This window comes from Apus apus, chromosome 3 (assembly GCF_020740795.1).
Source record: "Apus apus isolate bApuApu2 chromosome 3, bApuApu2.pri.cur, whole genome shotgun sequence".
Taxonomy (NCBI): Eukaryota; Metazoa; Chordata; class Aves; order Apodiformes; family Apodidae; genus Apus; species Apus apus.
Window position 1 is genome coordinate 90,732,396 of NC_067284.1, and position 23,719 is coordinate 90,756,114.

Consider the following 23,719-nt stretch of genomic DNA (forward strand, 5'->3'; position numbering starts at 1 on the left):
GGCACTGTCTTAACAACTCTCAAATGCTTGCAGAGGAGAGGTTTTTTTCATGCCAGTCTGTTTCCTTCTTGCTTCTCTCTCTTGAAAGTGCTGGTAAACTAGTATCTATCAAGCAAATATCCCCAGGACAAGGTTTTAATTCTTGCTTGTCATCACAAAAAACACTCATCTTCCAGGTGAACACTGAACAAAGCACTGAATTCATACCGGAGAGCTTCTATTCCTTCCTGACAGTTCCTCTAAGAGAAGGTAGTATTTACTGGGCTTTGAGGTCCTTGCTTAGAAACAGTAGCTCAGAGCTTGTGGTGCTTCTCCTGCTTCCAAGGCACATAATTTTGATGGCCATGCAGTGCTTCACTATGCATTTTGTGCAGCCAGCCCCTCTGTACTGGTCAGCAAGATGGTCTGCTTTTCCTTTTTTTAATATTTTTTTTAATTTTTCTTCCCAAGGAAGAATTTAAAGAAAAACAAAATAAAAATCTGAGTGCAATTCTTACTGAGAGCCAGTTTGCTCTGTGCTGTATGCCAGTTCTGAAGGGCATGTGGGCTTTGAATGTATGTCCTGTCAACATCATTTGTTTTTCTCCCTCAAGGAGCACCTGAGACCTGAGTAGTTGGGCTCCGAGGTGGAGGCCTTTGCTCTTGCCAGCCTGGCTTTCCTTCTTAGCCTACCCTGCAACAACCAAGGACTAGGAGTTCACAAAGAGGTATAGAATTGCTCTAGTACCTCTGCTGTCCTGACGTGTCTTTTCTGCAGGGCCTCCAGACAGGGCTTGGGGCCAGGTGAGAGAGCCCAGGGGGTAGCAGGTGCTTGGATGACAGAGGCAGGGGCAGCCAGAGGCAGCAGCTGCAGGTCTGACACAAGCCCTGCCTTGCTCTCCTCCCCTCCCCCTGTCCACGCTGTTTCACTTCATTACAGTGGGGAGGTTTGATTCATGAGCTTTCTCTCGGCTCGCCGCTGAGCTGGGTGACTCAGAGCACAGGCTCTGTGCAAGCTTCGTTAGCAGATTAACGTCAGCACGCACCATTTGTTTGCATGCCGTTCTTCTCCCCTCCATGCCTTCTCTTCCCAAGTTCTCCTGCCTTGTAGCTGCTTGGAGAGTGAGCACCAGTTGACAGGCCTGTGTTTGTGTCCTTGCCCTTTCTCTGCCACCAAGGTGGGCAGGTTTCCAGAGATGTAGTTCAAGTGCCACCAGCTATCTCCAGTAAAATCTGGAGTGCAGGCTAGATGTAAGCTGAAACCTCCTCCATCATGAGAGGGACTGCTGCAAATGTTAGGGCTCCTGCTATGGATTTGCAGTAACATTTGGACTTTGAGGAGAAAAGGAAAGGCATTTGTTTGGGAAAGGGGGTTTTGGGTGCTTGTCCTGTGTTCCAAAGAGTGGGGGTCAGGCAGTGAAGTTGTCATACTCGGCTGAAGAAAGGCTGCAAATCACAGCACCTTGCAATGTAAAAATGTCAGTCAGCAACTTCAAGTGTCTGTGGAGGACACCCACAGGGACCCAATGTATTTCCTTCAAATGAGAGAGATGTTTAGCTGTGTTTTTTGTCACTGCCAAAATCTCTCCAGTTTGATGAATTTGGCTCCCAGAATGGGAGGGTGGGAAGAGCTTTGGTTTTCTTTTTGTGCAAGGTGAGAAGAAGGAGATTTTGGAGCTGGTCAGGGAACACAGGGTGTGGTCTCTGACTCCAGCCTCTCCAGTCACAGGTGACCTAGTTTTCTAAGTCTGGCCTAGCAAACTATCACTGAATGCTGTTGTCATGCTAACCAGAGCTGTGGGCCCTTCATCTGACCCCCAGGGCAGCTGTTGAGGGCAACCATGAGGAGCTGGAGAGGAGCATCAGAAGGAAGATGGTACTTGATCGTTGCTTTCACTCTCCCTGTGCTGCCAATCCAATGCTTCCATTACTGCTGACATTCATGTTTGAAAAAAAAAAAAAAAAAGCATGCATAAATAGAAAAAATATATGCCTGTACCAAGAAAAACAAGAAACCGGATACTGCAGGAAGTAGGTGAGACGTAGTCCATGCTGTGAAGCATGACCTGTTTTAACAACAGTGGAGTGAAGTATTAATGCATAGGAATCCAAAAGAAGCAAGGCAAGCATACAGCAATTACAGACTGTGCCTCAGCAGTGAGTCTAAAACAAAAAAAAATGAGAGCAATCGAGAGAGCTGGTCAGTAGGGCTGAGCAGTTGATGTTCAAAGATGTACAGTGAGCAGACTTGCTTACAGGACATCAGAGAGAAATTTGGGCAGAAATGGAAGAAATGAGCAGTTGAAGCTGAGTGTTGCACAATTTAGACTTCTGAGAAGGCTTTGAAATCAGTACCAGAATGCTGCAAAATGGCAGCTTGTGCCTTATTCCACAGGGCTGCAGCGCTCACAGGCATGCAAACTGGACAGCAGGCTTTTGTACCTCACAGGGACATTTAGCAAATCACCAACATTATGAGAAGGCCTTATTCATTCTCTAATAGATGGCAAACAAACGGAACAGTTTCTTGAATCTTTTGTCCCCTAAATGCAGGGTGAGGTGGTTAAAGTAGAAAGATTTCTGATAAATGTTTATGTAGTCGCCTGGTGCTGATGCTGTATTTCAGTTGTAGGTGTTGCTTCCTTAGCAGTAGCAAATTTTGTAATAACTAAGAATTTGCTCTTTGAGTCTGAAAATTGGAAGGATAGGAAAATGCAGGAAGAATACATGCAGAGAAGCCTGCCATTCCATTTTTGTTTTCACTGAACTTTTCAAATCAATTTGCAAACAGTTTTCCCAGCAATTTTTTAGTGGAAATTTTAGCCTATTCTTCTGAAAAGCAGCATGGAATGGATGAGGCACAACCTGCTTCTGGATTTCTCTGCATCAATATTTTACTAATTGCAGAGATTTCTTCTGACATACTCTCAATAACTTGACTTTTCTGAAGACTTCCTAGAATAAAAAACTTTTCTGTCCTGTTCCTTGGAATGTTTTTAAATAACATTATGTTTATATAGAAATACGCACAAATATGATATGAGTGTGCTCTAAAGCCTCAGAAAACATTAAAAAAAAAAAAAAAAGTAAATAGCAAAACATTCTTGGGTTACCTGAATGGAGTGAAAGGAGCAAAATGAAAGCTAGCCATGTATCTTTGATGCCTTTTTGGTAGTATCATGGGATACCTTGGATTGGAAGGAACTTCAGTAGGTCCTTAGTCCACCTTCCTGCTCAAAGCAGGGTCAGTTCTCAGATGAGGTCAGGTTGTTCAGGGCTCTGTGCACTGACTGTACAACCGCACTGGGCAAAGACAACGAAGGGAGAGGAGAGAGAAGTATATTCCTACAATCTAATGAAAATGCCGTGATCATCACTGGGGAACACAAACACAAGCAGGGAGCTTTTTTGAGAGAAATTACTAGCCGTGGCATCGGTAAAACATGGGAAAGGACATGTTGAACCTGGTGCTGAATGCCAGATCTCTAAGTTATAAAACCCAAGTGTTACATAGTTTTGTGGAGAAATATAGTATCTGATACTATAGTTGAAATCAGTGGCTTTGAAGTATTTTTTATTTGGACTTCTAAGGTTATGCAAGTAGAACTGCACTCTCTTTTGTCATTATATGCAGGGGGCTTCCATTTGTGAGCTGCTTCAAATTGGCCTGTAGAGCCATGCACTACAGTTAAAAACTACTACTAGGACTCTTCAGAAGTTTTATATATTTCTTTTCCTGATGTGTGACTCATTTATGTGTAAATACAGGGAAATATTTGTGCTGTCATTGTTAATTGCTAAGGCTAAATGATGAGGGTGATACCTTAATGCAATTTTTTTCCTTAAGGAAAACACAGAATTCCGATTCAAGTCAGTAACTTCCACTTCTGCAGCTGCAGCTCTTCGCAAAGATATTCACAGCTGACTTACAGACATCAAATGATGGCAAATCCTCCACATCTATGGCAAGATTTTGTACTGCAAAACTGTCCTTGTTGTGAAAACTTGACCAAGAATTTTCAGTTCTGGAAACAGTTGGTCTTCCCAGGATATTTTGCTAATTCTCATTATTATTCTGAAAATTCTGATGAAAGTGTGCCCTGTATCCTGTTGGCTTGGTTTTCTCCTCAGGAGCTTGTTTTAACAAAATACTTCATGCAAGAATTGTATTACAATGAACCATTTAATTTTCAGAAAATGCAAACAAAATAACTGTAAAATGTTTCAATCTTTCATTTTGTGGTAGGAAAAGCTGCTGCAACAAGAGAATGAAATGCTGCCAGTTCTGTTGTAGATTTTTTTGGGACATGTACAGAAGTGCCAGAAGCTTGGTAGAAGTAGCAGAGAATGCACTGAACGGAGTTAATACTTACAGGGTTTTGTTGTTTATTTTACTTCCAAACTAAAACTCTTTTCTCTGGTTTCCCAGTCTTTTTCACTTTATGGTTTATATCTTTTCTTTCTATCAGGTACTTACTGTAATTTTTTTGGAAAGGAAATAAGAACAGGAAGCAAATACCTGCAAAATTCTGATTAATAGTGGATGTTAGGCAAAAAAAATTCAGATTATGTAGAATTCATTAGGAGCATCTTTCCTGAGTAATTATGAAATTCAGATAGCACAGTCTGTCCTGAGACTGGGGATATACCTAATGGTAAGAAATACTAGTAGTTCTGTATCAGTATGTGTACTGTCCTCCACTCTCATTGCTCAGTAGAAGAAATTTGATCACAGTAAGGTTAACAGCAATGGTGATGTTTTCTTTTGCATACCATGGCTGCTTGGACATAGATAACAAAATTATTTTTTTATGTTTAAAGATCCAATACCTCAGATTGAAATGCAAATGAAAATTCAAAGTAAAATTCCTGCTAAGTTCTGACTGTGCATTGAAATTCAAGTCTGAGACAAAAACTAAAAAACTAAAGTTATTAGAGTCTAAGCGTTTGACACAAGATAATATAATTTTATATATATATATATATATATAAAAATACAAACATATCAGGTAATATTTAATAGAGATGGTGGAATTTTGTAACATGGAACAAGGCTTAGCTCTTTTTCCAAATATGTAAGATCTATTTTCCAAATACATTTGTAGACTGGCTCATCCTCATGCACTGTGAGCACGTAAGGATAAATTTTGCAAAAATTTATCTGTTCAGCTGTTACCCAGGCTCTATCAACAGCTTACAGTCTCCAGAGCTGTCTTTTGTTAGTATTGCATTTTCAAACAAGCAGAAAAGTTTTTGGAAATTCCATTTATGGTGTGATCTTCAGTGTCCTAAACAGATCTGAATCTGCGTAGTTTGGTATTTTCCAGGTGCTGAGAATCTATTGCCTTGGAGCTGAGAGGTTATGAATGCTTAGGAAGTGTCTTGTAACAGCAGGCTGGTTACATACTGCTGATAGGGAATCACTGGCTTTCTCTAAAGGAAGGTTAGTTTCTCAAGTGATTTATGTAGAGTAGTATGTTTGCAAAGTAACCAAAACAAGTAAAAAAATTTCTCAGTCTGGCTTAGTCATTCCTTGATTAAATTTTTCCTTACTGGCTGAGAACTAGAATAAAGTTTTCACAACTACTTATTATATAATATAGTTATGCTTTGCATTTAAATATCTTAATATTTTAAACATATGTGCATAGAAAGTTTGAAATTATTTAGGCAGCTTGTCAGTAAATTTCCCTTATTGGTAGATTGCTCTGAAATCTGAACATTTCACTTGAGAAATGAGAAAATACTAATGTATATGGCAGTGCATTGCAAGACAGCAGAAGGCAGGCAGGAAATGAAAAAAAAAACACCTGGTGGGGTCACTTAAAAAAATGCAAGTAATCCTTATTTTGAGTCTGGAACAGATGTAGGTTCAGATGCAGCATATAAAGATTGGCAAAAGGAACTGCATGTGGGGCTTTTACTTCGAGGGACTGAGAACATCTTTGGTCTGTTCTACAGTATAAAAGAGCCTAAACTATGTTTTTCTTATTTTCTTTTGTTTCTGTTTCTGTATTTTCCTTTTTACCTCAGAAACCCTAAGCTTTTTTTTTTTTTTTCTGTTTTTCTACTTGGAGGGTGTGGACATTAGAAATCTGAATGGAAGGGCTGATTTTGTTGAAGAAAGATATATTCAGGTTTGTCAGAGGTATAAAGAGACTGATTAAAGAACTTCTCTGAGTTCCTAAGGCACACATTTTATGTAATTTAATAATAAATAGAGTTCTCAACAGAAATTCAGGTAACTAATGCTTGATAGTATTTTTTATTCCATCTTATTTCTTGGACATGAAATAGCTCAGTTAAACTTACTCAATAGAAGTTGTGGGGTATTTTTTCACCTATAATGAAGATGCTAACATGGAGAAGCTCAGAATTCTACCTCATTTTGCAAACAAATTTAAAAGAATGACATTTGGAGATGCGATATTATCTTGTCAAAGCTTTTGTGCTGCCGACTACATTTTATTCAGATTTTATTGTGTAATTGTCATTAGTACAGGGGGGGTTCACAGCAGGGTGTTGTTCCCACATGAAGAAAATATTCATCCTGGTTGGGTAGGTAATTCTTTTTCCTTAATTTGCTCTATTTATAGAACAAACATTGAACGTACGTTTCAGGCAAAAAAATGACTATGCAACACAATCTTGTGCAAGGATTAGGTATAGCTGAATATCCAAAGTTTTTTATTAAATCAGCACACCATTAATTTATTAGTATCCTAAAATTAATTTAATAGTATGCTTTGGCATGAGGAAATGTGAATTAAGGATTTTGAAATGCATTTTCTTTTATTTCATGTTGTAACCCATTAAGAAAAGCTTGCTGATGCTTTTAGAGTATTATTACAGTCTGATACTATATTTCCCAAGTAATTCTGTTTGAGTAGCACTCACAGAATACAGGATTTTGCCTATTTGGATTTATTTATCAAAACATTATTTGTGAACTATATCTGATGTTTGCAAACATATTCTTTTTTGAAAATAGCTCCAAATGAGACCTTTTAGTTATTTTAGATACTTAACATCAAGGAAAAAAGGTATGGGTTGCTGTTATCTTTGTGCTTTCATGGAGCTTAATAGTTGCATGAGCACACACAAAAATAATGTTGATTTCCTGCCCACCTTCAGCAAAAATCTGGAAAGTAATTGTGTCCTTTTTCTGTATTGTATAATTGTATGATTAGTTGGTGATATTCTTGATGCATATAGCAGGATAAAAATGTTTTTTCAAGATTGCTAGAAGTAGAAACTTGGTTTCTGCCAGTAAAGCGTATTAGGTTTATTTTGAATATGAATATATGCAAGGAGATGTAATTTAACATAGGATTTCAACACAGTCACTTTCTGGACCATTTAACAAGAACAGCTACAAAAACTACTTGGGTAAATGAAATCAAGTGGATGGGGCTGACAGATCTAAGCAAGGATCATTTATCTCTCACATTGCAGTCGAATGCATGGAGTTTAAAATATGCAGCTTTTGGTTCATAAACCAAATTCTTTCAGTTATGTTACTACATTAGAAACAGATTTTAATCCTAATATCCAAAGTATTTAAGAAATGTATTTGTTTTCAAGTTGGTAGAGTAAAAGAAATTGTACTTTTTTAAAAAATCTAGTATAAATTTTGATTCTTCCTTTCATTTGCAAATACTTTCTACAACAGAAATCTGATTTCTTTAACTGATTTCTAAATATCTAGACTTGCAGATCTATGGAAATACAATTAGATTAGCATTAGATTACACTGCTTAGAAGTAATAATCAGTGCATATGTCTTTATCCTTTTTCTGTCTAGCCTGTATTAGTTGTGTCTGTCTTTTATTAAGCATTTAGAAACTATGAAATCTTTCTCAAAGCTGTACAGGAGATGGGATAATCAGGCTCAGCCTTTGAAATTTTGTCCCTATGGATGGCAGGCTAAGAAGAACTAAGCAGAAGACCTCAGACTATGGTGATACGTTTATACAATGTGTGGCTTTAAGGATATTGGAGAAACTTGGAAATTTCTTCCAAAATGTGCCTTTGTTTAGCCTCTGTCATGCTATTTTGTAAAGAGGTACATGACAACTCTGTATAACGTTCTGTGGAGGCTCTTTTATTCTGCAGTAAATGTATTGTTAGGAATTAGTTAATAAGTTAGGAGAGGAGTACTTTTTTTTTTCTTTTTAACTAATGTGGCAGATGATATCCCTTATGCATAAGGAGATCCTAAACACATGATTCAAATGAACATACAGTCCACAGCTGTATCAGAGTGAGGTTTTACTGAAGTCTTGATGAGGTTCTGTCTCTACTGATGAATTTTTCTTATTTAAAACTAAACTTTCAATTAGAACTAGCATCTTTGTGAACAATTTTCTGACCCTGATACCAGATGGCACAGACCACCATGTCTGTATTATAACAGTGACAGGCCCCAAGCCTGAAGTGACTCTAGTCCCAAGACACTGGGATTGGGGGTGGTGGTTTGGGAAGGAACTCTTGTCATGTGACATTAGCCACTCTGCTCCATGTTGGAGCTTGATGGTTTTATAATAGAAAGCTGAGGTACAGTGTTGCATGCCCTGGACTGTGGTGGATGCTGGAAGAGGTGCCTGATGGAGAAAATTTTGCTAGATAGTGTTGGAGGACTCTGCAGGGCAGAGGAAGCCAAATATGCTGCAGTCTCATCAGTGCTTCTCGCTGAGAATTCCCTGGCTGACTGAATCTTAAAAAAAAAAGACATCTATCTTTCAAATAATACTTCAGGTTATTAACTTATAGACCTGAAGTAAATGCAAAAGAATAGGCTTTTTTTCTGTCACTGCAATTTTTTTATTCTTAGTGCCTTTTTTAGCTTTAATTCTGAGCATTCAGAAGATTAAACTTCTCTTTCACAAAAACATTTTGGAATCATCTGAATTCCTGATGCTCTAGGAGGATCTGTAGTGGGTATTTTTTGTTTGTTTGTTTGTGGTTTTTTGTTTACTTGGGTTTCTTTGCTTGTGTTTTTAATTCCACACTTTCTCATACAGATTTCTTTTTTACTCTGTGTAAAGTAGAACATTTATTTAAAAGCCTTCATTGTGCCTCTCACATAAGGAAGGTTCCTCATCTCTCCCTTCCCCCTCTGCTGACTGAAAATTTAATCTTTTCAGACTGCCTGCCCAGCAGTGTGGGCAGCAAGATGTCAGGCTGCAGACATGGAGCAAGAGTGTCATGTGTGCCACAGCTAGAGATGTGTCTCCATGGCTGCTCATGTCACACTGTAGCTTCTGAGAAAGCTCATCCCCCTGTGAGGACAGATGAGTGCTGTGTCTCCTAGTGACCATGGGCTTCAGGTCAAACACCAACAGAAGCTGCAAGACTGGAGCACATGTTCAGGCACGCTCCTGTGCTCCAAGGAGCCTGGCTGATGTCACTTTTCCCAGTTAACTGACTGAGAGGTTAATATAAGGGGCTGTGTTTGGAACGAGAATTAGAGGCTGTCAGATGTGTGTAAAGGGATGGGTCTTTATTTCCTTCTGTCAAGCAGGGGCAGTGTTCCTAAGGTCCCACTCAACCTCCATAAAGCTCATCAGGACAGCTTAATAGTTACTGGCAGGCAGAGCAGCCACACAAAGACAAGGCAAACAGGGCAGAGATACTGTAAGCAACTCCACCTCTATTACATTGCGTTTCAGAAGCTCCTTGGAGAGGTGCAAACGAATGAAAAATATTTTGGATGCTTTCTAGAATTGCAATTCTTCCTTTCTCATTATTCTGTCTAGAAACCAGTGAATTCTTTGGATGTTTTCTGACTTAGAGCACAGGCAGTGATTACAGAGCTATTAGCCTGGACACTTTAAAGGAAAAATTCGCCTTCCCCAAATGTTTTTCCAAGAAGAAAAAAAAAACAAACAAAAAACAGAGAAAACCGGAAAATATCTGCAGTAATTATTTGCTTTTTTCAGATGAAATGGTAATTATTGAAATTGTAATATCAAAGAACCTCTGAAAGTCAGCTGGTCCAACCTCCACTCAACAAGGTCCAACTTGGAAGTTACACTGTGTGGCTCAGAGTTTGGTGCATCATTATTTCTGCATAGGAAGTACTGCTAGATTTTTCACAAAATAATGTGCTATACATTTTTGACTTGTAAATAATTACAGATTTTTCAGGAATTGGAGTTCTGGTGCATCTGGAGGGTGTTCATTGCTTTTCTGTAATTAGACAGACTTGGAAAATTGGGGAAATAATACTGAAAATAGAAAGTATCGAAGGTGTTGATTAGTAAGCAAAAAGAAAGGTTATAGCTGTAGGGCTCAGGAGTAGGGCTTTAAGAAGCAAACAAAAAGAAGTCTGTACATTTCAACAGTTACTATAATTTAGTTAATGCAGCATATTATTTGTCTACAGGATAAAGGTCCAAAAGAAAAAGAAGGTACAAGAAAAAAAGATAAGTAACTGCACAGTATAAAAACTTTTGAAATGAAATTGCTTCATTTGAAATAGGTATCAATTATAGAAAAAATTCTGAAAGACTGACATGTAGAAGTAATACCATTTTTAAAGTCTAAAAATACATCACTCTTAGTTATGAAAGAGAATATTTAATTCTCCTCCAACAGTTTCTTTTCCCTTTCTTTACCAGGACTGCAGTAAACATGATACGGTTTAAATGTTTTCCTCCCACAAGTCTATGGGTTAATGTCCTTATTATTTGCATAGTGTTGACCACTGTGGAAGTCCAAGGTGGTCACCACAGTGAGAGATGCTTGGGCCTAGTCATGGGTTGTCATGGGTTACCAAGGCAGAAGGTTTGGGCTGAGACTGTTCATCTGGTGGGAATGTTGTTCTCTGGGCAGGGCTACTGTCTGGTACAGGCTCTGGGCAAGTCCTTCGGAGTCTTACCCATGTGAAGCTCTGGTCCCAGGCAGTCAGTCCAGCTCACTTATTTGCCTGCAGTGGTACTGCAGTGATTTCTTTACTGCTTCTAAACCTGGAAAATGGAAGCTGCTTTTACAACCTGAGACTTCAACAGCTGTTCCTGAGCTTTTCTTTTCATGATCTTAGAAAGGTGGAGGAGGAATGCAAAAGTGATGGGAAAAGTCGACAGACTCTTCCCTCAATCTGCAGTGTTCCTGCTGGAATAGGAGAAGTTGTCATTACTACCTCTTTTTCTAGCAGTGAGAAAAATGAGAGTTCAACTCAGTAGACTATGGAGGAGTAGAACAATAGGAAGAAAGGTGAGGTCTTTTGTATAATTGCTAGCAAAAGAGAGAAGGCTTGGACTTGAAGTCAGATGCAATACCTCAGTCACAAACTTCACCTGTGATTTTGGTAAGTCATATAATCTTGGCTATCTTGAAGCCTCATCTGTAAAATGTGACAAACATACCTGCCTCACTGAAGCATGGTGAGGATACAGCTCATTCATGTCATGGATTGAAGTGTTGAGATTGCATTGATGGGGTTGACACAAATCTATGTAGAGAGAGTCTGATTGTCTTCCAAAGTACTAGCTCTGTACTTTAAAACTTTGGGAAGGAGAAGAAAAACTGCTTGAAGGAGTTGCCTTGCTGTAAATGGAAGGTTATCTACTGAATGATGGGAGAAGGTTAAGGAGAACAAATTTAAACTTGTGATCTTTTTAGGCTTCTCAGTGGATAGTTTTTTTTAGAAAATGTTACAAGCACACTCTTTCCTTCTCCTTACATCTCTGAAATAGTGGCATAGCTCTACATAAAAGAAGGTAAAAGCATGTCTTCCCCCAGCAAGGCTGCTGCAGTTACAGCATCATATTTTTCCTGGCCTGTGATTTCTGGAATGTGTTGCAAAATCACTGACACTTTTTTTCCTTTTAAATCCCAGGAATCTGTTGTCCATCCCTTGGGAAAGTTTAAGTCAGTCAAAGCTCAGCACAAGCTTGAGTCGTCCGAGTCTTTCTGAAAGCAAGTTTCCTTTTAGCTAAAGCTGGAGGTGTGTACTACTCTGTTCTGCCACACACGAGAGCTGCCTGTTTGGCTGGTAATATGAAACTTGTGTAAGGATACGCAATTGCTAGTGCAAGAGAGAAAAACAAGGTCAGCAGGCTCTGCCACTACTCCAGAAGGTCAGGTTTATTTACAGGAACAGCAGCAGGCTTCTTCAGCTTACTTATGTTAAACACCTTTTCAATCCTTTCCTTAGTGAAGAGGTCTATTTAAAACTTTGATAGAAATCTGCATTCAAAAAGACAACTAACTTTTTATTGCATAACTTAAAGATATCACTGATCTTCCTCCCTCCCCCACAGCGACAGAGCTGTCAAATTGAAAACATTTTCAATGCACAAGCCTACTCCTTTCAAACCTCGTCAAAATTAACTTGAGAACACTTTTAGAGGGAGAGAAGTGCTGCAGAGAAACAGCTGCAGCATGCTCAATCCTGCTTTCTTTTGAGGGAACCCATGGAAGTGTCAAAGTTTAGACTTCTGGAAGGCAATCATTCTTAAAAAGTGAAGTTGAGCACAGCTAACTATGAAATAAAACTTTCTTAGTTGGGCTGTTTTCAGTGGTCAGTAAAGGAGGTAAGCAGATTTACAAAGAAGATTGCTTTTCTGATGGAATAGAGTCTTGGAATCTTCATAGTATGTGAGTCCTCCAAGAAGAGGCAAGTTAGAACAAAAATTTCAGCCATGGTAACAGAAGTGCTGAGGGAAGAATGTTCAGCTATGTCGGTCAGTAGGTTACGGACTCATGATTCAGCTCCCTTGCACAATGTCTCAGGACAGGTTCCTGATGGCTCAGGTAGGGTTTCAGAGGAACCTCACAGACTGAGGAAAAGAATGAGGAGAGATCATCTTGATCTATGTTAAACTACAACTGAGAGAAAAGTCTGGATGCCCTGTATCTCAATTTAGGCACCAGCCTGAGGCCTCACTTCTCCAGGGTTAGTCTCTTGCTCTGAATTGCCCTCTAGGGTAGAATTTCCTGTCATCTGAACAGCGTACAGAGCCTAATAAGAACCCCCTCTTCCTAAATTAGCTGCTTGTGTCTGTGCAGCAGCACTGCTTCTCTCTAGGCAGAGAGGTTCATATGTCCTTTATTAGGTAGGATGAATTTTGGCTAAAGAGTTTTGGAAGGTTCCTTGCCCTTTTCTCTTCCAAAGAGTTTTCCAGACAAGAGATGTCTCCCATGTTACTTGTTCATATCCCTTCACATTACTTGCAACAGCACAGTGAATGGTGTTTGCAGTTTCTCTTGCTCTCTTGTGGTGATTTTCTGTAGTCTGTCGGATCAAGAGGGCTGTCAATGGTGCTCAGGAGGGATGCGTTGTAGACATGAAAGATTTTATTTTTCAAACAACACCCTTGTAAACACATACTTTGTGGGTGAAAACTCACTTCTTTTAAGATCAGAGAAGTTTGATGGATGGCAGCATGGATTTAGATGGGGATAGCTAGAAACAGATGTTTGTTATAAAACATACCTCTTCTGTGAATTAGGCTGTGACACTTCTGAGACATAATCTTCCTTTTTCGTAGATCTAGTGCTTATAGGATTTTTTCTTTAGTTGTAACCACTGGATTAATATCTAAGAACGTAAGAAATTTTTACATGACTGGTATCTACATGAAAACATCAAACTACCAACAGCTGGATGTATAGCATAGCTAGACTGCAGTTTTCAAAGCTCAGACACTTTTAGTCATGCCCAAGATGCATTCCTAAACATATTTTGGGATTTGAGGAACAGTTTTAATTTCTCATTTACACTTTTCTCTTTCCATCCATTTCCATTCATTCTACATCCATCCAGATAAGTGGGAAGGCATTGGGATGGGGAGTCTTGCCTGAAAAGTTCAGCTGCCAACAGGGTAATTGTTCATTTCATTACAGGTTACATGTTCAAGGACACTGTCTACAGCTCAGCAGTGACCTGGAACAAATTCTCCAACATGAGGGGAAAAGAATGCTGCCTGAATGCCTTCCTAATGAGAGCAAAACAGAGGGAACCTGAGATAAATTCAGAACCTGAACTACAAAGCGGGAGAATCAATGTGGAAAGTGAAGCAATGGGAACTTGGCAGGAGGCAGCAGAAACCCTCCCCCAGTGCATTTGCTACACAAAGCTGTTGAAATGTTGCTCCATTTCTAGTGATAATGCAGCAGCCTTTTTAATGATGGTTGCTGCAGATAATGTGGCAGCCGTAATGAAATATAACCCAGGCAGTGAACCAGAGAGAGCTCCAGACTTGCTGGAGACTAAGAGAGAAGGGATAAGCACCAGAAATGACTGAAGGGATAAGTGGCTTGCTGAAAAGAGCTGAAGGACATGCAGTGAAGAGACAGGTAGAAATTCATAGAGTAAAATGGAAGTAAATAATGGGCCTCCAAATTTTAAGAAATTGTTCCTAACAAAACCTCTCAGACTTACAGGAAGTTTTGTGAACCAGAATGTTCCCTCTGTCAATTAATTCAGGAATCATGTGATATGACACAGAAGTCACCAAAGAATTTTTAAATAATTAGGATTACATAAATCAGTGGACGTTTCAGGGGAGGAAACTCTAGTTTGCTCTGACAAAGTATAATGCTGATGCTTGTTTACTTTCTTCTGATCTGTTATCTGCCATAAGGTCTCTCTGGCACCTTGGACAAGGTTCTTTGGGCCATTTTCTACTGCCATCCCAGCAATGACAGAGCTTCTTGCTATCTGGAGCAGAGTATAGTTTTCCTTACAACGTGCCTGTTTTCCATAGCTTCAGACAGGAAACTGGACATATCATCTTGATGCATAGAAAGTTTGTTGTAGGACTGGAAACTGGCTTGAAGCTTTAGGATCTTGTTTAGATGCTGCTTTTAGGAGCATCTGTGCTTTTGTCATTTTTACTGTGTGTAAACTGGAATGAACATGCTTCAGATCAGAAAGTGATAGAGATTGTACTACATTGTTGTATATATGAAGAAGTAGCAGAACTGAACAGGTCGTAAAATGTTCTATTTGGTTTGCTAAATACTGCAGTAATTTTAAAATCAGTAAGAGAATGAATATAGTATCACAATGCTTTTCTTTATATGTATAACAAATTGTGGCTTTCACTTCAACTATTCCAGACACCTTGAAATCATGGAAATTTTATTTATTTTCAGCTATACATTCAATTAAATTTCCTATCCTGATAAGCTCTGAGGATTGGCAGGGCTTTCAGACAGAGGCAAAATGTAGATGGGCCGTTATTCTCAGGCTTGGACCCAGATTGAAAGGCTATGAAAGACAAAATATTGCCAATCACAGGCAGTACAGTATAACTATTAGAGGATTAACATTTTGTTTTACTATACAGAACAACTTTTATCAGCATAGTCTGTATTTGAGCTGGAGAACTGGATTACGGGGTTAAAGTGCAGCATATATGACCTTTCTCTGATGAACTTTGTTGGGAGATGCTGTGACGTGGAACTCGCCCTTCTACTCAATCCAAATACTAGTCATCATTTCCATAGTGTATAAGTTATCATCTAGATGATGACATTTCATTCCTGCCTTATCCCGGCTCACGTTACTGCTTTGGGAATATCTATTGTAACTCTTATCCTTCCGCACACTCTGCTGTCGTCACCACTGCTGTGGCTAATCCACTACTATTTGGCAAGAAAACTGTTTATCCAGTCTGTGTGAGGGCAGATAGCTGAAGTAAAAGCTGGAGGAGGAGGCAACCAGTGTGTTTGTTCTGCAGCGCATTAACATGCTAGCTGAGCTAACAAGGAGAAGATGACCAAGTGATGTAGTCACTAGACTAATTTTGTCATGGGGTTTGACGATACCCTCCCGGATACACTACAAGGTTATTGCGATCAGTCAGATACCACTAAAGACCATATCCATGTAGATTTCTGAAGTTCCCTGTGCTTTTACCATACCTTGGCATGTGGAGAATCACTCACACCCGAATTACTAATGTTGAACTGCTTGAATCACTGTCTTAAAACATGAACATTTATGGCTCAATGTCTCCATTTCCTCAATTTTTTTTGCTATCTTTGTGTTTGTTTTGGCTGCTAATGGCTCAGACAGCAGCCTTTTTTGATACCATGAGCACCAGTGTTGCATAGGAGGAGAAACAAATCCATCTGAGGAACAACTGCAAACAGTCTTCACCCCACACTCTTTCTTTTTTTAGGATTTGGGGTTGTTTTCTTTGGTGTTTGTTTGTTTGTTTGTTTGTTTATTCTACATTTTTTAGATTTTGTTGGTTTATTTCATTAACTACTTATTCTAGGGAAAAAAAAACAACAAATCACAACAACCCAGAAAACTAATGTTTCCCTCAGGAAAAATAGGGAAAAGATAATTATCAAGGGAAACTTAGCTTTTGGAGAAATAGATTAAGTTAGTACGTCCAAAAGAATGGCCTAATGTTTGTTACAAGTCGTAACCGTTCACTGCTTCTTGAAATGCATTACTTCCATTTGATTCTCCTCAACTAAGAGTTACTGTATTCTGCCTCCTTGAGTTCCTGCTGATCAGAAAGAAATGAGAGAGCTTTGTTTAAAAATATGTGCGTCCTTGTTCAGTACTTGTGCATTTGTAAATTTGTTGAATGAGTTTTCCTGTAGATTGAATTAGTGTCTCTCTGCCCAGCTCAGTCCTGCAATAAGAAAAGTTTTCATTCTGCTGTCATCCAGGTAGCTTCCAGGTGTTGTCCTGTATCCCTTCCACCTATGCATTTTTTATTATTAAACATGAAGAAGCAAAGGGAATAAAAAACAAAAACCCTCAAGCCACCAAGCACTTTGATAGTAAAGGCATTGTTTATAGCTGAAAATTTCAGAGAGAATATGCCTTGCAACTTCAATTCTGTCACCATGTCCGTGTGCTTGACAGTGACCCTTATGTGAATGAGCAGTCATGCTGTTTTCTCTCCCTCCTTGGCGGGATCCCCCATCCTGCTCCCGGTGCACGGGAGCCCGCCGGTTGCACTGCCAGTGTGCAGCCAGCCCCTGGAGCTGGAATTTGAGAACAAGCAGCAACTGGCTTGCACCCAGGAGGCACTGAAAGAAGTTGAAGAGCAGGAAGAGGCTGCATTTTAGACAGCAGGAAAGCTTTGTTTCTGATGGCTTTTGATTTTTTTTTTTGGTGGGTTTTGTTTGTTTGTTTATTTGTTTTTGTTTGTGGGGTTTTTTTTGTTGGTGTTTTTTTGTGTCGTTTTTGCCCTTAAGTCTGCTAAGGAAAGCCAAAATAATAATAATTTGGGGATTTTTTTTTCCCTGTTACTGATTGGGAATGATGCAGAGGAATGTGCTTAGTCAGAGCGAATGTCTAGAGATCTTACTTAAGACACTCACAAGCTTCCCTGAGTGTAATGTGGTCAACAGATGGTGATTAACTACTGCTTCTAAGATGATCCTTTCTGAATGAATGTTCATAGTGACAGCAAGCGACTGTGGACCTAACAGGAACTTCCTGCTAGAAGAGTGGCTAGTAAGCCATGATGGAGCATTTTCTTCTACAATTTTTTTTTTAAATAATAAAAAACAAAAGGCAAGCTTAAGATTCAACATTTTAGTTTAAGTGAGATCTCAGGTGCTTGTTAACTTTAAACAAAATTGTTAGGCTAATCTCAGCTTTTGGAGTTTCTCATGAGCACATTATGCTCTCTTAAGTTCTTCTATTTAATAATATTCTGCTCATTAAATGCCAATATTAAAAAGGAATGGATTATTCTCTTAATTCTTTTTTCAAATAGCAAATATTTTCTTACTCTGTCACCTTATTTATGGAACTACTTGTTCTCCAGCATTTTCCAAACCTCTGATATATTAAAAAAACCCCTTATTGTTAGTCTTAATGCTCCTAGTTATTTGTGCTTCTTTATTCCTTTGTGAACTTCAAGTACCATCATTACATTCCTTAGCTTTTTCCTTTTAGAGGTAACAATGCTGTAGTCTTATGCTCCCTGTAATAAAAATTACAGCTCCATTTTTACTTGCAATTAACTTAACCAACTTGTCAGTCAGACTTACTGGTTTGAAATTCTGTGATTAATTTTGCATAATGGTACACACTCCCCCTGAGCCACCTTCATTATGTCTTTAAAGTTTTGCTGATTTTTCACAGCTTATCCGCTATCACTAAAAAGCTTTGCCAGTCTATTTCACTTGTAATTCTCCGTAATTCTGTGTTTTAAAATACACACAGTTTATTTTATTAATATTTCTATCTGAACACCCTCCAAGAGCTGTATTAGATGGGAAATTCTGATCCTCAAACAGTCCCTAACTCTCAGTTCATCTCTGCTGTGTAAAACATTTTTAAAACTCTTTTTTGCTTTCTGTTGTCTGCAGCTCAGACTGCTGTGAAAGCAGAGCTTCTGCAGGACTTGAAGACGTGCTCATCATGCAATGTTTGAATACTCTGTTCTTCTGAGGTAAATTTAAATTGTCTAGGTGCATTGTTTCTATCCTCACAACAGTCACTTGTCTAGCACTTGCTGCTGAGGCTTCTTCCTTCATTCAGCAGTTTCTGCAGAAACATGCAGGCTGAACAGTAGTGGCATGAGTCCACTCTGTAAGTGGCTGTAATAGTCAGAACCAGCTGAAGATATGGCAAAGGTTTTGTCTAGAATTCAACTCACTGGGCTGAAATGAAGCCAGTTTTCCTTCACTCTCTTGTGGTGACTTCTAAAATAAGTTTAGTTCATGTTAAACATGATAGATTAGGGGGGTTTCTTTGCTGGCTAGAGATGAAGCAGAATCTGCTTGGACTGTGCATCATATCTCCTCTCCTTTAGCTTGAAGACTATTCCTCCCTCTCCAACCTGCTGTTTAAAATATATATTCAGGAACTAATCACATTCCCTCTCAGTTTCATTTCTACAGAGCTAAATAAGCCAAACTCTCTTTAGCCTCCTCTTGCAAGGTAAGCTTTCCAGTTCCTCTGCTTTTTGTAACATCATTGTCCCGTTTGACTATTTCTTTCTCATATGCGAGTAACCAGAAGTACACAGTGTTGCAGATGAGAAATATGCATGTCAGATGTCTTATTCCACACACTGTTAAATCACATTTGCCTCTTTCAGGCTTCTTGATCTATGGTGGCTCACTGTCATCTCTGAATCCATCCTGGGATTATACCCCACTCTTCTCCTGTGTCAGTTCCAAAAAATAGACTGCCTTTGGCTTCTGAAATTTATCACTTCTCTTTCATGTTACTTCATTTTAGCCTGTTTCTGAACACTCTAGTTTTTCCTGAATGATACTTCAATCCCACTGGAATCAGAGCTTGGTCTTTTCAGCTGATTTCATCCTTCTGTGCCTATTTTTTTGTGCCAAAGTTACTGTAAAAAATGTGGGTGTAAATATTAGGTCTGGAGGAACTCTGTTAGACCTTCTGCAGCTTGGACTAGGGCTTTCATAGTGTCTGCTTTAGCTGTCTTCCCCGACATTATATTTCTGTATCGATCTCCATTTAAGCAATTTCCCCTCGTGGCCTGTCACAAAATGCTTTATTAAAATCTGAATAGATAAGATCTATTCTGATTTATTTCTCCACAAAATTTAGTTATCTGAAAGATTAGGCAATTCTGGCACTACCGGCCTCTGATAAATGGTAATGTTATCAAATTCTCATTTTGTCTATGTCTTTAATTGTATTTTATGTTGTTTTAAAATATTTTATGCTACTGGGAATAAGATAATACTATCTTAGGCCTTAAGTTTAATTTGCAGCAACCTCGCTCACATCTTTTTCTTTTTCTTTTTTTTTTTTTAATTGCAAATGCTCTGCTCGTTGTTCCCCACTGATGTAGCAGCATATCTTTCTATAGAGGGAATTCTAGAGGGAATACCTTTAGAAATAATTAATTATATTAAAATTTTATTCTCCTGGATTTGCCGTTTCATTTCTCAGGTGTTTTAGTGTTCTGGGATGGAGACTTCCCAGTCTCAACTTAGCAAATGGCAGCAAGCACACTTAGGTTTCTTTCCATCTCAGATGTTTTCTCGTTTCTGTTCTTTTCATTTCTATACATCATGGTGGTTTTCAGTCCAGACCTGCACTGCATTTAAGCTTCTAGCTTGGCTGTGAAACTGTTTAGATTGTCTGTTTTATCTGTTTTAAACAAGTGCAGGAATTATCTCCTAGTGGCAAAAATTAAGACTATTGGTATGGTCGCCAGCCTGACTGATGATGACAGCGAAACTATATTAAACATCATGTAATATTTCCCATACAGTGTGGTAGTAATTGTGGAATTTTCTTTTTGTTGGATTGATACTCATGAGAAACTGATGGACTCTTCATAGTGTCATTTTGCCTATGAACAGTGCAGGGGTTGCCACTAATTCACTGGTTTGCGCATAAATATTAAAGTGTGATTATATTGATATATTTATAGGTGAGAAACTGAAACCTTGCAGAAAGTAATCTGTATTTGGGATGTAGCAAGCATTGTTGCTTATTCATTTGCCTCCAGAGAGTGAGTTGCATTGCATCTTTTGTCTTTTCCTTATTGGTCAAGAATTATGTATTTTCAGTAATGTAGCTGAGAGACATGGGTCTGGATCAAATGGTGATTCCTTTGGCCAGATTCCGTGAAGGTCTTTGAATGTGACCATTCTGACTTTGATGGGATTAAGTATTCAATGAGAGCGTAAAGATGATGTGTTTAGTGTTATCTGTATTGCTGAACAGGCTGTCACCTCTTGTGCCAGATGGAGGGTTTTTCAGGATGTGTGTTTTCACTTCCAGATATGAATTACAGTAATCAACTTAGCTGTGCCTCGCAAAGCTTTTCCCTTTGTTGCATAATTTTAACTTTCACCACAGCTGTTAAGACCCTCTGTGATAATAAATATATATATATCTTTGTTACAATGGACGAATTGCTACTTTCAGTGAGCTGCCTTTTGCAAGCTGTTTTTTTTACGTTATTGTGCTTCTTTTGCTGTGACAGTTCAGGACACCAAGACCCAGCAAGTTCTATGCTAATATGCACTGTATGGCTGTTGATAAGTGCCATTGTCACTTGCCACATGAGCATTAGAGCCAAGAATGCACGTAAATTATGTTTGTATAATAACTGTTCTTGCTGACTTCTCAACTTGCATGGCACCCTCTGGAATTTCTAGAAAGGCTTCTCTTTGATCCTGAATACCTTTGTATAAACAAGGTTTATGGCTAAGTTTTTATGGTAATTTTTCAACAATACATAAATACCTCTGTAATACACAGCAAAGTTTGCAGCCAAAATCAGCTTTATTTAAGGTGTAGGGACTGAAACATGGTTTACTGTTACTTTCTTTTGCCTAATACAGTTACTGTTCAATGAAGTAATTTTTAAAATATGCAATGACCACATTTCAGTCAAATACCAATCTTGTTGGACTTTAAATCCCTAATGAAGGGAAGAAACATCTGCTCTGTGGGTGGGAAGCTAGTACCTAAAGTAGTTCTTCTGTGAGTTCAAGGAAGCAGGCAAGATGAGGGAACTTAAGTTTCAAAGAGTTCTGATACAGGAATTTCTCAGGAAGATTACTTCTGTGAGGGAACTACTGTTAGACTTGCTGCAAGTACAAGGACTTTTATTTCCTTATTTTTCTCTGCAACTTTGTATAAACAGCCTGAGAAATGATTGGATTTACTTCTGTGCTGTCTGTCTAGTGATAAGTATTTCTCTCCTGTACAGAAAGTTCATTTCTGTGTTGAAAATATTCTCCTGTTGTCTGGGGGATCCACTTGGGAAGCCGTGTGCCTTTCTGTCATTGTCCAAGAGCTTGTAACTATGGGGAAGGACCTTCAAAATCATCTAAGTGTAACACATAATACTGAGTTTTGAGTCATTAGGGTATATCTGACCCAGACTTTCAGATATATTTTTTTCTGTGCAGCTACTAGAAGTGAAATAAATAGTAATTTCTTAAATGACTTTTCATATCCTTATACAATCACCTGATTCACTTGTCTCTGAGAGCTGGGACTTGAAGATAAATATAAAGTTGTTAAAACAGCTATGGTAAAAATGCAGCACTGTATACCAGTAAGTTGAGAGAAGGATATTAAAACACATTATTTAAAATGTACTTCTAATAAGAAATTAAAGGCAAACATACAGATTACAGTCTCCACCAAGGGAAAATTACGTTCCCGTTGTAATGCTTTTAGATCTTTATCTCTTTTTAATCTGTTTTGTCTTTTAGGTTTCTTTTCACTGGACAGCAGTGAAGGCTAGATATTCTATTGTATATTAGACTACTTTCATGAAAATCAAGTATGCCATACATATATATATATATATATATGTAAATTAAATAACTATTTCTAAATAGTATATTTTGTAGTTGGGTAATAGGACATGAACCTGAATCCACAGGACAACAACATGGAAAACCTGTCATGGCAGTAACCCTTTTTGAAAACTTGTATCTGAAATTTTAAAATTTCCCATTTCTTTTGGGTTTTGGAGAAACCAAAAAGGTGTTGGTGTTGGGACTTTTTTTACCTACTATTGCAAATTTGGCAACATTTATAATGCTGATTTCAGTTCACAGTGGTGCACCATTAAATTATTTAAACTTTTGGAAACAATTGAGAAACAAGTCTTTAAACAAAAGATATTTATGTAGATGCTTTGTTACAAATTCCTGAAAAATTTTAAAGAAATATTTGTAATATACTGCATGACTGTTGTGGATCATTACTACTGTGTTTTAAATTCTTCAGCCTCTTCAAAACAGATGTTTACCTAGCTGGTCCATTTTTTGATGTATACCATATAGGGATATATTCAATTTTCAAGAATTTATTGTGGTAAATTCAAGACGGCTTTTTATTCTCTTGCATTTGTCCTCTACAATGCTTTTTACCATGAAAGAAAAGAGAGAGAATTTAGGATAAAACTACTCCTTAAAATACGATTTACATAAATTATTATACTTTCCAAGCATGATTGCATCCGCCACACATATTGGTAGCAAAGCTTCCTTTGGCTTTCAAAGCATGTGTATGCAATTACTTTGACTTTGTAGTGTCTTAAAAGACCTAGCCTGATTTATATATGCAAAAGAAAAAGACTGATGGAGACAAGTGACTTTCCTGTCTTATTCTAGTACCGTTTGTACACCTTTCATGAGGTCTGTTTTATCCTCTTCCTGAATCTTGACTTTGTCAAAAGTCTAATATAAGCGTATAAACTTCAGCTTAAAGGGGTTGTTTTAATTTGGTTTTTGGTTTGTTTGTCTTGGTTTTTGTGTGTGTGTTCTGGGTTGTTGGTTTGTTGTTGGTTTTTTTTTTTGTCCCAACTCTGTGGTGCTTTTTCTCTATCCATCCTTCAGTCTGTACACTGAAACTGTAAAGCTGACTATTTATATAAAAGACTTGTTAGGAAGCTTTGCTTCTACTTCTGCTTCAGTACAGCTAAGCCAGAGTTCAAAGAATTTAATCCCTCCATTTAGAAAAATGGGTTTGAAAACCCATGCCAAAATTAAGTGTGAGTTTAAGTGTTACTGAAATGGGAAGGCTGGATTAGGCTGTCCAAGCTGTGTTCAGGGGAAAAAAATAGGAAGATGGGTGATAGCAAGAGAAAAGTCAGAACCTTCTAGGTTCCAGTTGTATATGTATTTTAAAATGTCGAAATTTTCAGTAATTCTGTTTTAAAGCAGAAAAAACCGCCACTCTATTTCTTAAATTGAAGAAGGGGTGTTTCTTTCTGCTTTTCTTACATTGTCTTTCTCTTTCCTCCGAAGATTCATGTCCGTGAAATGAACCTACTTTCTTCCAAGTTCTTGT

At 38.3% G+C, this 23,719-nt stretch overlaps 1 protein-coding gene across 1 annotated transcript in view; it reads left to right on the forward strand.

The window, feature by feature from the left end:
• Positions 1–23,719, forward strand: part of PDE10A (phosphodiesterase 10A) — a 361,168-nt gene that overhangs the window by 78,154 nt on the left and 259,295 nt on the right. The gene's annotated exons all lie outside the window — the stretch shown is intronic.